Source organism: Bos indicus, chromosome 15 (genome assembly GCF_029378745.1).
Source record: "Bos indicus isolate NIAB-ARS_2022 breed Sahiwal x Tharparkar chromosome 15, NIAB-ARS_B.indTharparkar_mat_pri_1.0, whole genome shotgun sequence".
Taxonomy (NCBI): domain Eukaryota; kingdom Metazoa; phylum Chordata; class Mammalia; order Artiodactyla; family Bovidae; genus Bos; species Bos indicus.
The window spans coordinates 76,778,744-76,790,868 of record NC_091774.1 but is presented as its reverse complement, the minus strand read 5'-3'; the positions used below and the strand labels follow the sequence as shown (position 1 = coordinate 76,790,868).

The following is a 12,125-nucleotide window of genomic DNA, read 5'->3' as shown; positions in this document are numbered from 1 at the left end:
ATCCCCAGTCTGCAGATGAGAAAAGGAGGCTCAGAGAGTTCACCGGACTTAACCAGTCCTTTATTTTGCAGGAAACCAAGCCCTCGAGGCCTCGGAGGCTTTCCTTAGGTCAGCCAGCTTCAGTGAGACAGAGATAGGACTGAAATCCGGGCCTCTGGGCTCCTCACCCGGGGCCCTTTCCACTCACCCCAGATGAACTGGGTTTGCTCACTAGGGAGAGGCAGGCGCGGAGGGGAGGGCCTTCCTCAGCGGCCAGTGAGTCACCGGCCACCCTACCTTGGAGAACGGCCTTAAAGATAGAATTTTTTCCCCCTCTCCAAATTCTCTGAAGACTGAAGTTCCTTAAGGACTAAGAAAACACTTGTCTCCCTTCCAGCTCCTTTTCCTGGTAATTATTTTAGCTTGTCTTTCCCTGAATTTCTCTCCGCTGTCCCATCCCACGACGACAGGCAGGCCCGCCCCTTCTTGGCCCAGCGTCGGCCCCGCGGCCTGGGGAACGGCTCCACCCACTTCCTGCTCTGCTTAGGGTCCTGCTCTGATCTCCCCCTTCTTTCTTCTACCTCGAATCACCTGCACCCACTGGGCTTCCAGATGCCTCTGTCACCCAGGCTGCTGGCTCCAGCCCCCAGGACGTACACTCAGGCATATCGTCCTGCATCCTGCTCGCTCTCCCAAGTGTAAAGTCAAGGGAGAAAAATCGAAAGGCTAGTCTTTGGCCTCAGGGAGCCATCGTGTCGTCGGGGATGCTCCGCTGCCACTCGTGCTTCACCGGGGGCTGACAGAGCTGGGACGGTGGATCTCAGAGAAAGGGCAGAAGCCTGGAAAGCCAGAGGCTTGACTTGGCCAATGACATACTGCCCTTGCCAAGTACCCCTACTCCGCCCCGTGTAGAGCCTCGGTGTCCCAGCCTCCAAGCCTGCTGAGGCTGAATGGCTCGTCACGGGGAACTGGAGAGGCAGCGCTGGGAGTTTAAACCAAAGGCTTTGCGAAAATGCCACCAGGCACGGTTCAGTTCAGCAGGGACTGATCGCCGTCCAGGTTAAGCCAGGGCCTCAGATTCTTCCCAGTCAGAGGAGGGTTTTGGACCGAATAGTCTCTCAAATTCCATCCTACCGGCTCTGAACCGCTATGATTCTGTCTCCTTCTGCCCAGAAAGGAAATATGGGCCTTGTGAGTGAGGAGCCCGTGTGTTTTCCGGACATCGATTTGGCGAGAGGCTGAGTGTGCCGCCCACGGTGGTGTGCGCCGCTGGGCGGGTGATCCCGCGTCTGGAGGTGTGGGCCTGCACGTGGTGCTCCTGCCATCCCTGCGCATGTACGGTCCTCCGGAGGAGAGAGCGGCCGTTCACACGGAGGAGCGGGCCCACCCCTCTGTGCGTGTCCATGCCAGCGCATGCGGCTGCAAATCTGGTTTTCATCTTCCAATAGGCAGCTGGGCTGGGGTGGGCGGTGCGGGGAGACTGAGTGGAATATTAATTGTGCTTTTGCACGTGGCTGAGCTCCATGAATGTGGTGGTCGGAGGGAGCAGCCTGAAGCTATGTGGGGAATGAGGAAGAAGCCACAGGAGAGGGGTTCCCTGGGGTTTACAGGCACACTGGAGAGGAGGTAGAGCTCTGACACCCTTCAGGGTGGGTGGCAGCGCAGGGAGAGAGGTTCTGAGATCAAGGATCTGGGGACAGTTGGGAAGATAATAGGTTTAAGGCGATTCCGATCTTTGCCTATTCCAGAGCCTGGAGCATAGTAGGTGTTCAATAAATACTGGCTGAATGACTAAATGGGGCTTCCCAGGGGCAGGAGAGGTAAAGAACCTGCGTGCCAGTGCAGGAGACATAAGATATGTGAGTTGGATCCCTGGGTCAGGAAGATCCCCCTGGAGAAGGAAATGGCAACCCACTCCAGTATGCTTGCCTGGAGAATCCCATGGATAGAGGAGCCTGGAGGGCTACAGGTCGCAAAGAGTCAGACACGACTAAAGAGACTCAACGTGACACAAATGATTAAATAGCTGACTGCTTGTGTGCATGAGAGATCTCACAGATACTCTTACCTGGGAGAAGATGGAGAACCGAGTAGGAGGAAAGAAAGTGTGCACGTTTGAAGCACCTGCCAAGTGCTGGCCACTCCAAGGGTCACCGTCAGGCGTTTTATTTCATTTCAAGCACACGAAGGTCTAGGAAATAGCGTCACCTTCATTGCGCACAAACTCTCCCCTCTGCAACTTGCCATTTTCGGGGATACAGGTGAGAATATTTTTCTTTGAGTCTGGGGCCTAGAAAAACTGGCTGCTTCTGAAAGGTGGGTCTATTTTTAACCGAATGAACACTCTGGACTTTGTAACTCACTGTATGTCCTTTTCCACTTGGGGTGTCAGGAAACTCAGAGAGGAATTTGCTGGGGCCAGCCTCTTGCAGCAGGCTCTCATGGGGATGTACTTCACAAGCTCACTGCATCCCTGGCTTCCTCTTAACTTTTGAATCCCCCTTTCTCCATATCTTTCCTCCCTCTATTAAAAGCCATTTAATTACATTGTCAGGTTTCTCAGGTAACTTTAATACACCTTGAAGAGAGATAAGGTGTAAATACAAAGATATTTTTACTTGTATAGCTGAAGAAGATGAGGTTCAGAGAGGTTATGTTATTTGTCCAAGGTCACACAGCTATGAAGCTAGAGAGTTGGGAATTTGCTCTTGGATCTGTTAGACTTAATCTTTTAACTGAGCCAGACTCTAGGACTGGAGAAGTTGTACAGCAATCAGGGGGCTTTCAGGGAGTTGGGAGGAGCCTGAGGTCTTTGCAGATTCAGCCTTTAACTCTCACCAGCCCTCGTCCAGTCTCCACTCCTTCAGGAGCAGGTTCAGGTAGGGGTTCCCGTCCCAGGTCAAAGAAGGGGCTCTGGGGATCCTGGGCATTCCCCTGTCTGCAAGGACCAGCCCCTGACCTCATAAGTAAACACAACAAACAGAAAACCGGCAGAGCTGGCTGTCGCAGTCACCAGTGAAAGCAAAGGTACGTTCCGGTTGCTCCAAGGAATGTTTCTGGAGCCTCCAGAGCTGAAGAACGGACCAATTCCCTGGAGAAAAGGAAAGGATGGGGGCCCAGGGGAGCCACATTTTTTCTTAGCTTTATGACAAGCAAGCAACAAGCATCCCAAGGATCAGGGGAAGGAGCTCCAAGCCTGCATATTCTGCATCTGGATCCTGATCCCTCTCTAGAGCCCTTCGGACCTGCCCACCCGCGATGTGTCTCCTGTGGGCAGCCCCTGGATGAAGACTTTGGGATTCCCCGGGGAGACCTTATACTTACCTATCCCAGTGAATCCATTCCTTACAGAGGCGGCACCACACATGTGCTCCACAAACCTGGGGACCCCTGGGGAGGGCCCAAAGGTTGAGCCAAATCTAGGGGGGAGGGATGCTGTTATTCTGAAAGCCGCAGTGGAGAATGCGTGTCGGACAACCCAGGGGACACTGTCACACCGATAGCGACATGGAGACCGTGAGTAAAGACGCCTTTGCTCAGGGCTTTCCAGATAAGCCTGGAAGTCTCCATGTGGGACACCTTCAGACTCCAGCATGCATGGCCTGGAGGAGAAATAATCATAGAAATAATGATTTTCACAAACTGCCATTTCTTGTGGGCGCATTGCCCCTCCACGCTCTGCCAGTTTGCAGCACGTATCTCAATCTTCTGAATCTATAAAGAGCTCCTATAAATCAATAAGACAAAGACCAACAATCCAATAAAAATATTGACAAAGCATGTGAACAGTGAGTCTGGTGCATTTATACATGACCATTTCTCATGTCCCAGGGTCTCTGCTAAGCACAGCCTCTGTGTCTTCTCATTTAAGCCTCCCCACAAGCCTTGGAGTCAGATACCATGATTACCCTGTTTTCTTGAGGCTCAGAGAGGGGAAGACACTGGCCCAGTGTCACGCGGGGTCTTGGTCTGACTTCACAGTCTGTGTTGCTGAGGTACAGAGGAAAGTCACCGTTTATGGGGACCCAAGGCCTCAGGAAACCCTGGCAGAGACAGGAGGGACAGTGAGGAGCAGACAGCTGAGGTGAAATCCTCTCCACCCATCAGCTTGGGGAGAACCCAGAACCCCCAATATCTAGGAAGAAGAGTTTTTTGGTTTTCGTTTTGTCTTTTTAAATTTGCTGAATAGCTAATACATCACAAGTAAAAAAAAAAAAAAAAAAATGAAAAGTAATCCTCTCTTCCCTGTATCCGATGTCCTAACCACTAAGTTCCCACCCTTCAACCAACATATGATTAATTTTATTACTTTCTTGGACATCTTCTGTGGGTGGCGCGTGTGTGTATTTATATACATCTTCTCTCTCTCTCTCTTTTTTTTTAACTGAAAAGGAGCATACACCGTTCTATATCTCCCCACACCCCGCCACCACTTTCTCTGTGTTGGAAATCTTCCACATTAGTACATAGAGAACTTCCTCATTTTTTTTCAATAGTTACATAGCTATCCATTGTGTGACTGTCGGAGGAGGCAATGGCAACCCACTCCAGTGCTCTTGCCTGGAGAATCCCAGGGACGGGGGAGCCTGGTGGGCTGCCATCTCTGGGGTCGCACAGTTGGACACGACTGAAGTGACTCAGCAGCAGCAGTGTGACTGTACCATAATTTATTTACCTGTCCCCAACTGATGAACACTTGGATTGTTTCCAGTTTTTTCCTGTAACAAATAATGCTATAATCACAGTCTTGTTCAGGCACTGTATATTTGTGGGATAAAATCTCGGTAGTGGGATTGCTGGGTCAAAGAGAATGTGCATTTGTGATGTCTATGTGCGTGCGTGCTCCAGTCGTGTCTGACTCTGTGTGACCCTATGGACCCTAGCCCACCAGGCTCCTCTGTCCATGAGATTCTCCAGGAAACAATACTGGAGTGGGTTGCCATGCCCTCCTCCAGGGGATCTTCTTGACCCAGGGATCGAACCCTCATCTCCTGTGACTTCTGAATTGCAGGCGGATTCTCTACCGCTGAGCCACTGGGAAGCCGGTAATGTTCACAGATATTGGTAAACATTTCATATCGATTTACACTGCCACCAGCAGTATATGACATTGTCGGTCTCTCCGCAGCCTTGCAAATGATGGACATTATCAAGCTTTTGCATGGTTTCCAGTTTGCATTTCTCTTATCATTAATGAGGTTGAGAGTCTCTTGAGATGTCCTCAAACAATTAATGCTGCCTTTTCTGTAGATCCTGGTTGTATTCGTTGGCTTTTAAAAAATTGGTGGCTGGTCTTGTCTTACTGATTCCTAGGAGTTCTTTATACGTCAGGGAGATTTTGATATGATCTGCAGGGACAGTGGGGCCACAGTTGGCATCCCCTTTGGGAAAGGCTGTGGAGGTGCGTTCTTCCACATGCCTCCACTCTCTCATCCAAGCCCAGCCATTGATTTAAGGAACCTTCACTGGGTATCTTTTGAGTGCTAGGCTCAGTGCTTAGGTGCCTGAAACTAGGGGTGAATAGACAAAGTTCTCAGGTTGCTGGAAGTGCGGTAGGGTACCACATCTGTGATCAGACAGATGGTGGTCCAGTGGGAGATGAACTATAGTTCAGGGATTCAGAATGAGTGCTTCAGGAGCCTGTGGCAGGAAGCAACAGGCACTGTCTATATCCCAATAGACTCTGACATCTGCATTCGCCCGGGGCTAGATCAGAGTTGCCAAGGCTCTGCCTGCCTCCCTTCTCCCTGTGGGTCCAGCCCTCAGACTGCGGAAATGCCCTGCTCCGGGAAGATGGCCCCCTCAGTCCCTGTTTACAGAATGCTCAGTCTTCTCTGAGCTTATTTTGTCTGACCCGCCCCCACATAGCCTCCTTCCCTGCCCTGTGGTGGTCCTCACTACCCTGCTGTGCATTTCTATTTATGTATATTTATTTTATTTTTGGTTGTGTTGGATCTTTGTGGTGAGCAGGCTTTCTCTAGTTGCAGAAAGTGGGGGCTCCTCTTCCTTGCGGTGCACAGACTCTAGGGCACACGGGTTTAAGTAGCTGCAGCGCACAGGCTCAGTCGTGGTGATGCAAGGGCTTAGCTGCTCCATAGCATGTGGGCCCTTCCTGGTCCAGGGATCGAACCCGTGTCCCCCAAATTGCAGACGGATTCTTATCCACTGCACCCTGCCGTGCATTTCTTGCAGCCTGTTTCTAGTGCGCATGCCTCCGCTGCTCAGAGGATTGTAATCTCTTGATGGCAAGATGGGAGACTTTCCTCTGGGCCCCCCTCCGCTTGGTGCTTCGTATCTGGTGACACTCGTGAAGGCTTGTTGGATGTTAGCGCAGCTGGAAACCAGGGCTCACCTGAATTGAGACCTGCATGTCAGGGGGTTGAGAATGGCCCATTAGACACAGGAAAGGATGGTATGCCAGGCCCCAGCATCGGGGCCCAGCCAAGAAAGGGTTAAGCTCGCCAGAGTTTTGTATATGAAATGGCACCAGAAAAAAAAAAGTACAGACTAGCAATTGAGCCCTGTCTCATCCTGGTTCAAATGACATTGTCTGAGCTTCCCCAGCCTCGCCTCCTGCACTAATTACAGACCTTCCCTGGGGAGGAAGACCAAGGCCAGGAGGTCCTCATTACAGGCTCACTTGCTGGAGGGAACAAACCCCAATGACCAAGCCCAATGGCCAAACAAACTCTCTCGAAGAGAGGCCCAGGGTTTCCTCTAAAGTACATCACTGCAGCTGTCCGGCTGGGAAAGGGTTAAGAAGTCGCTGGCAGGGGTTGCCCAGGTGCAATGGTGGGGGTGGGGGTGGGGGCCAGCCAGGGCTAAGGTACCCCCTCTCTGGGTCCACTTGCCCAGGCCTGAGAGCCCTTCCTGCCTCTTGCCCCCCAAGATGGCGGCTGCCAGGGCCGCGTCGGGACCTCCTTGCTGTGGTCGCCTGCCGGCCGCCTCTCCCTGTGGCCTGTGGAGACCTCGCCTTCTTTAATCTTCCATTTATCTTGAGGACTCGCCCCTCTGAGATTAGCTTTGATGTGGGGCCTGCTCCCAGGGGAGGAATCAAGGGTTTCTGAGGCCTGGTCTGGATTCTGCCCACTGCCCCCAGCCCAGGCGGGGCCCAGAGGTCCCCCAACCATCAGGGCCAGACCCCAGGCTGACCTGAGCACACAGGGCAAGGGCTTTGGGCCTTGACCTTGAGGCAGATGGAGGGGCTGCTGCCTGGGCCCCAAAGTGGAGGAGAGGGCTCGGAAGTAAGAGCTTGGTTAACACATTGTGTAAGTTTATTTTTACACTAGTCTCCCCCATGAGACTGCGCACATTAAAATAAGAAGGAGAAGAACAGTATTCTTGCATGCCAACTAAGTGCCAGGCACAAGGCTAAGCATCTTCAAACACCATTTAATCCTTACAACTATGTGCTGTGGGTATCATTTCAAAGGGGTGGAAACTGGGGGTTATTCACGTTCATAAAAATGTATTGGGTTCCTACCATGTGCCCTGTTCCAGGTGCTGGGAAAGTGCCAGTGAGCAAAGCGGGCGCCTTGCTACCCGACTGCGCTAGTCGGGGAGACCGGTCATTAACAGATGGTCAAATACGTATTGTATCGTGTTATATAGCTTCAAGATACAGCCTTGAAGAAGAGAACTGGCTGGAGTGATAGGGCAACCATTTTGGACTCAGAGTGTCCTCCTCTGTGAAGAGACAGAGACCAGAGCGGAGGGAAGGAATTAGCCATGTGACTAAGGAAGCGAAGGGCAAAGGTCAGAGGTTGGAGGTACTTGTTTTGTTCTGGCACAGTCAGGAGGCCCATAGGATGAGAGGTGGACAGTGATAGGAAGTGCGCTGGGTAAGGGAGCAGGAACTTGGTCTTATGGGGTCTGCTGAGGAGTTTGAAGCTTATTCTGAGTGTGATGGGAGCGACTGGGGTTGAGCATGAGCCGGACTCAGAACGTAAGTGGCAGGGGCTGGCAGCTGGCTCCACTCGCATGACTAGACATGGAGATTTAAACACAGATTCTGTCTGACTTGAGGAGGCCCAGGATGCTGCTGTCTCCTGCAAGGGGCAGGGACTGTGTGCCACTTGCCTCAGTGTCCCCGTGCCCAGCAGAGGGCCTGGCACAGCTGATGGCCCAGCAAAGCTTGGGAATCGGTTGTGGCACTTCTCCTGGCCAGGCAATGAGGTTGGGGAAGTCACTGAGATTTCTCTGAATGTCAGCTTGTCCATCTGGAAACAGGGGAGAAGATAACTCCTGTCTTGTCTGTAGGACCCCTCCTGGTGGGCGTCCAATGAGACCTGGCATGCAGACGGGCTTTGTGCCCTGGCAAGTATCAGGAAATGTTCTGCCGTCTGATTTCATCTGTCCTCACTCCCAGGACAGCTCTTGACGTCACTGCTTCAGGGCACAAATGTGTCCTCCTCGCTGTCCTGCCCCACGGGGCAAGGCCCGCCTGTGCCGCCTGTCTTAGGGATGTGTGAGCCTGCGTGCAAGTCTGTTACTTGTGGTCACAGAAACTAGAGGGCTGCTGCCTTGGCCGGGTGGTCTATGAGAACTTCACCTCCAGACTTTGGGGCGAGGGTGTGGAAGACCTGGAAACAGGGGCTTCCCTCCTCCCATCCATACTGGGGCCCCTGGGGTTCCCATAGCTCCTTCTGTAGCCTCAGTCCCAGCTCACAGTGAGAGGTGTGGGGACTGTCTGTACACCTGTCATTCTGTCCCACCTGCCTGTGGGCTCCTGGGGGTCAGCTGAGACTACACCTTGTTCTTTGTACCCCAGGAAGCGATACAATGTCTGGTGTGAGATGGATGCTTCGTAGTAATGGATGGATGAATGAATTGTCCGTAGTCTCTGCCATCAGAAGGGCCTGGAGTTACACGGCTTCTGGACTCTCCTTTAGCCAAGTCACTGGTCCTATGTGGGCCTCAGTTTTCTCTTCTATAAACAGGGTTTTTGTCTGCATTCATTCATTCAATCAACTCTTGTGACTGCTATGGTACCGTGGTATATTCTAGGGATACAGACATTCATCAGAATCAGTGATGCTGGAGCTTCCCTGGTGGTCCAGTGGTTAAGAATCTGCCTTCCAGTGCAGGGTACGTGGGTTTGATCTCTGGTTGGGGAACTAAGATCCCACATGCAGCGGGTCAACTAAGCCCATGCACCACAATTAGAGAAACCTGTTTGCCACCACAAAGAGCCCGCCTGCTGCAACAAAGAACCAGCACAGCAAATAGAAAAAAAGAAAAGGCTAAAAAAAAAAATCAGTGCTGCCCTCAAGAAGTTTAAAGGTGTCACCGACAGGAGTTGCAGCAGTTACAGTGTAAAGTGGTAAAATGTCTTTACGAGGAGAACCAAAGGGGCTCAGAAGAGGGAGTGGTCTGCCCTACATTTGAAGGGAGGACAGGAACATCTCACAGTACAAGGGGTTCTTGATGTGAGTCTTGAAGCATGAGCAGGTGTTTGCCAGGTGAAAAAAAGGGAAAAAAGCATTCTGGGCTCAAGGAACAGCATGGCAAAAAACTGGAGGTACAGCAGAGCCCGGCACCTCTGGGGCACTGCTAACAGTTGGGTACGGCTGAAGTTTTCGGAAGCAGTGAGAGCGTGGTGAGGGGCAGGGCTGGAGAGGGTAGCCAAGTGCTCAGTCCTACAGGACATCTCGGTCCCCTAAGGGACTCTACGAGCCATCCTGAAGGCAAACGGGAACTCCTGGCGGATTTTACAGAGGAAAACGGCATGATGGGGGTTGTCATTTTTCCATACAGCACCCTGCTGTGGTGTGGACAATAGATTGCAGGTGAGTGAGAGCAGGATCAGCAAGTAGAGTTATGAGGCTGCTGCTGTTATCTGGGCGGGATGTGATAAAATCCGGAGCAAAGTTAACAACAGCCAACCATTCTCCAGCGCTTACTGTGTGCCAGCCACGCTCTGTGATAAATACTTGCAAATATTACCACATTTCATCCTCATAGCTGCCCTGGGAGTAAGTGCTACTATGGTTATCATCCCCGTATTACAGACGGAGGCACAGAGGCTTGGTTCTGTGCTAAGTGGCAGAAGGAAGGCGTAAGTCCATGGACCCTGACATCAGCACTCAGTACTCTGCTCAGTGCTGAGGACAGTGGGTGGAGACAAGGTTTTGGAGTCCAGAGCTGAACAGGAGGGGGGGCCCTCCAGGACGGTCGTCAATTGGATCAACAGTGAGCCCAAACACATGAGCAGGTTTGAAGAACCCTGAAGTCATAGGGCTGGGATTCTGGGACAGTGTCCAAGCTCAGGAAGAATCCAGTGTGTCCCTGGTGCTCTCCCCATGGCCTCCCCATGGCGTGCCGACTCGAGGCAGGCTCCACCAGACGTCTCTGCTGTGGCTCGACTCCTCACGGCCTTCCCCTCTTTTCCTGCAGGAGTGCTGAGAAAGGGGCCCCACTCCCAGTTCAGGCCTCGGGAGGACATTTCTGCAGGCTCACCTGTCCTCCTAAGACCCTGCTCCTCACGGAGGGCACTGCCAGTGTGTGCACACTGGTCAGGGGTTCAGCCAGCGCTGGTCGTCTCTGGACCGGGCCCTGGCCTTCACTTGGGGCCCGTGGCTTCCCATACCAGCGTGAGGCAGAGTCACCTGAAGGAGTCTGGCGCTTGGGTCAGAGCTGAGAAAATGGAATCTGCTCCTCAGGAAGAGCTTTCCAGTGGCAGTGTGGGTTCTGCGTGTGCTGCCTCTCCTGGGTCACGGAGTGAGAAGCCTCCCTACTCACCTCTGTGAACTCTTCCAGGCCCTGTAGCCGGTAAGGCCAGCTGATGTCAGGAGACCGGTGGCCGCTGAGCAGCACTGCTGAATCACCCCCAGTAGTGAATGCTGCGGCCTCCATGTGGAGCTCTGCTTTGTCCTTTGCAGGTCAGGGTGTTGGTTTTCTTTTTTTAATAAACAAAACTGAACCTGACTCACAACTCAATAGAGGGCCACAGCTTGCTCAGAGTCACCAGCATCACCATGGTAACCATGTCATCGTGAGCACTTGAAAAGGAAGTTATCAACAGCAACCTGCGGCTTCCTTCCTACCTCACAGCAGCCCTGGGCTTCTACCGCTCCCTGACTCTTGGGGCTGCGTGAATGGCCCCAGGCCTGGGCTCCCCTCAAAGCTGAAAGTAGGGGCTTGTGGTTCCCACTCATGCTTACCTATCTGCCTCCTGGACATACTTCCAGAAGGACCTGAGAAAGTCTCTTTCATGCTGGGGTCCTAGGGGCAGACATGAAGCCCATATTTTAAAGCTGTTTATCTATTTTAAAACAGTTTTCTCATTGCTACCAGGAGGATAAAATTGTGTGGTGGGTACAGCTTCAAAGATGATAAAAGTTAGAATTAAAACGAATGTGAGGATGTTAATAATAATAATAACCATTTATCGAGTGCCTACCACCATGAGTCAGGCATTGTATAGGAAGCTTTATATACCTTGTCTCCCTTGCTGTAATTAATTTTCTACAGGCAATTTTATTTAATAAATTTATTTTAATTAGTTTAATAATAATATCTAGCATGTATTGAGTGTTGGACTCTCTGCTAAGCACTAATGTATATTTTCCCATGGGAAGCACTGTGATTATCCCCATTTTACAGATGGGAAAACTGAAGCTTAGCGAGGTTAAAGAATTTGTCTGAGATCACTCAGCTACCAAAGGATGGAAGTAGGGTTTGGGCTAGGCGTATCTGGCAGGCGTCCTCATTATTTTAGTATTGCCTAAAACTCGGTAAAGGCACAAAGTACATACTGAGCGTGGGCTTCCCTGATAGCTTGGTTGGTAAAGAATATGCCTGCAATGCAGGAGATCCTGGTTTGATTCAATGGGAAGATCCCCTGGAGAAGGGATAGGCTACCCACTCCAGTATCCCTGGGCTTCCCTGGTGGCTCAGCTGGTAAAGAATCTGCCTGCAATGCAGGAGACCTGGGTTTGATCCCTGGTTTGGGAAGATCCCCTGGAGATGGGAAAGGCTACCCACTCCAGTATTCTGGCCTAGAGAATTCCATGGACTATACAGTCTATGGGGTCGCAAAGAGTCAGACACAACTTTCACTTTCACAGACTGAGCAGATAGAGGCTCCAGGTTTGCCTGGTATAAGAGACTTTCTCCAAGAGCCTTGACTAGTATTTTATCCCCCG

At 51.7% G+C, this 12,125-nt stretch overlaps 1 long non-coding RNA gene across 1 annotated transcript; it reads right to left on the bottom strand.

Moving 5' to 3' along the window:
- Positions 1-2,569: 2,569 nt before the first annotated feature.
- On the bottom strand, positions 2,570-10,871 carry LOC139187375 (uncharacterized). Its single transcript, XR_011570949.1, has 3 exons — positions 10,720-10,871; positions 3,304-3,581; positions 2,570-3,070 (listed from the first exon to the last, which is right to left on the bottom strand). It is a non-coding gene; the product is annotated as an uncharacterized lncRNA (long non-coding RNA).
- Between the last annotated feature and the right edge of the window lie 1,254 nt (positions 10,872-12,125).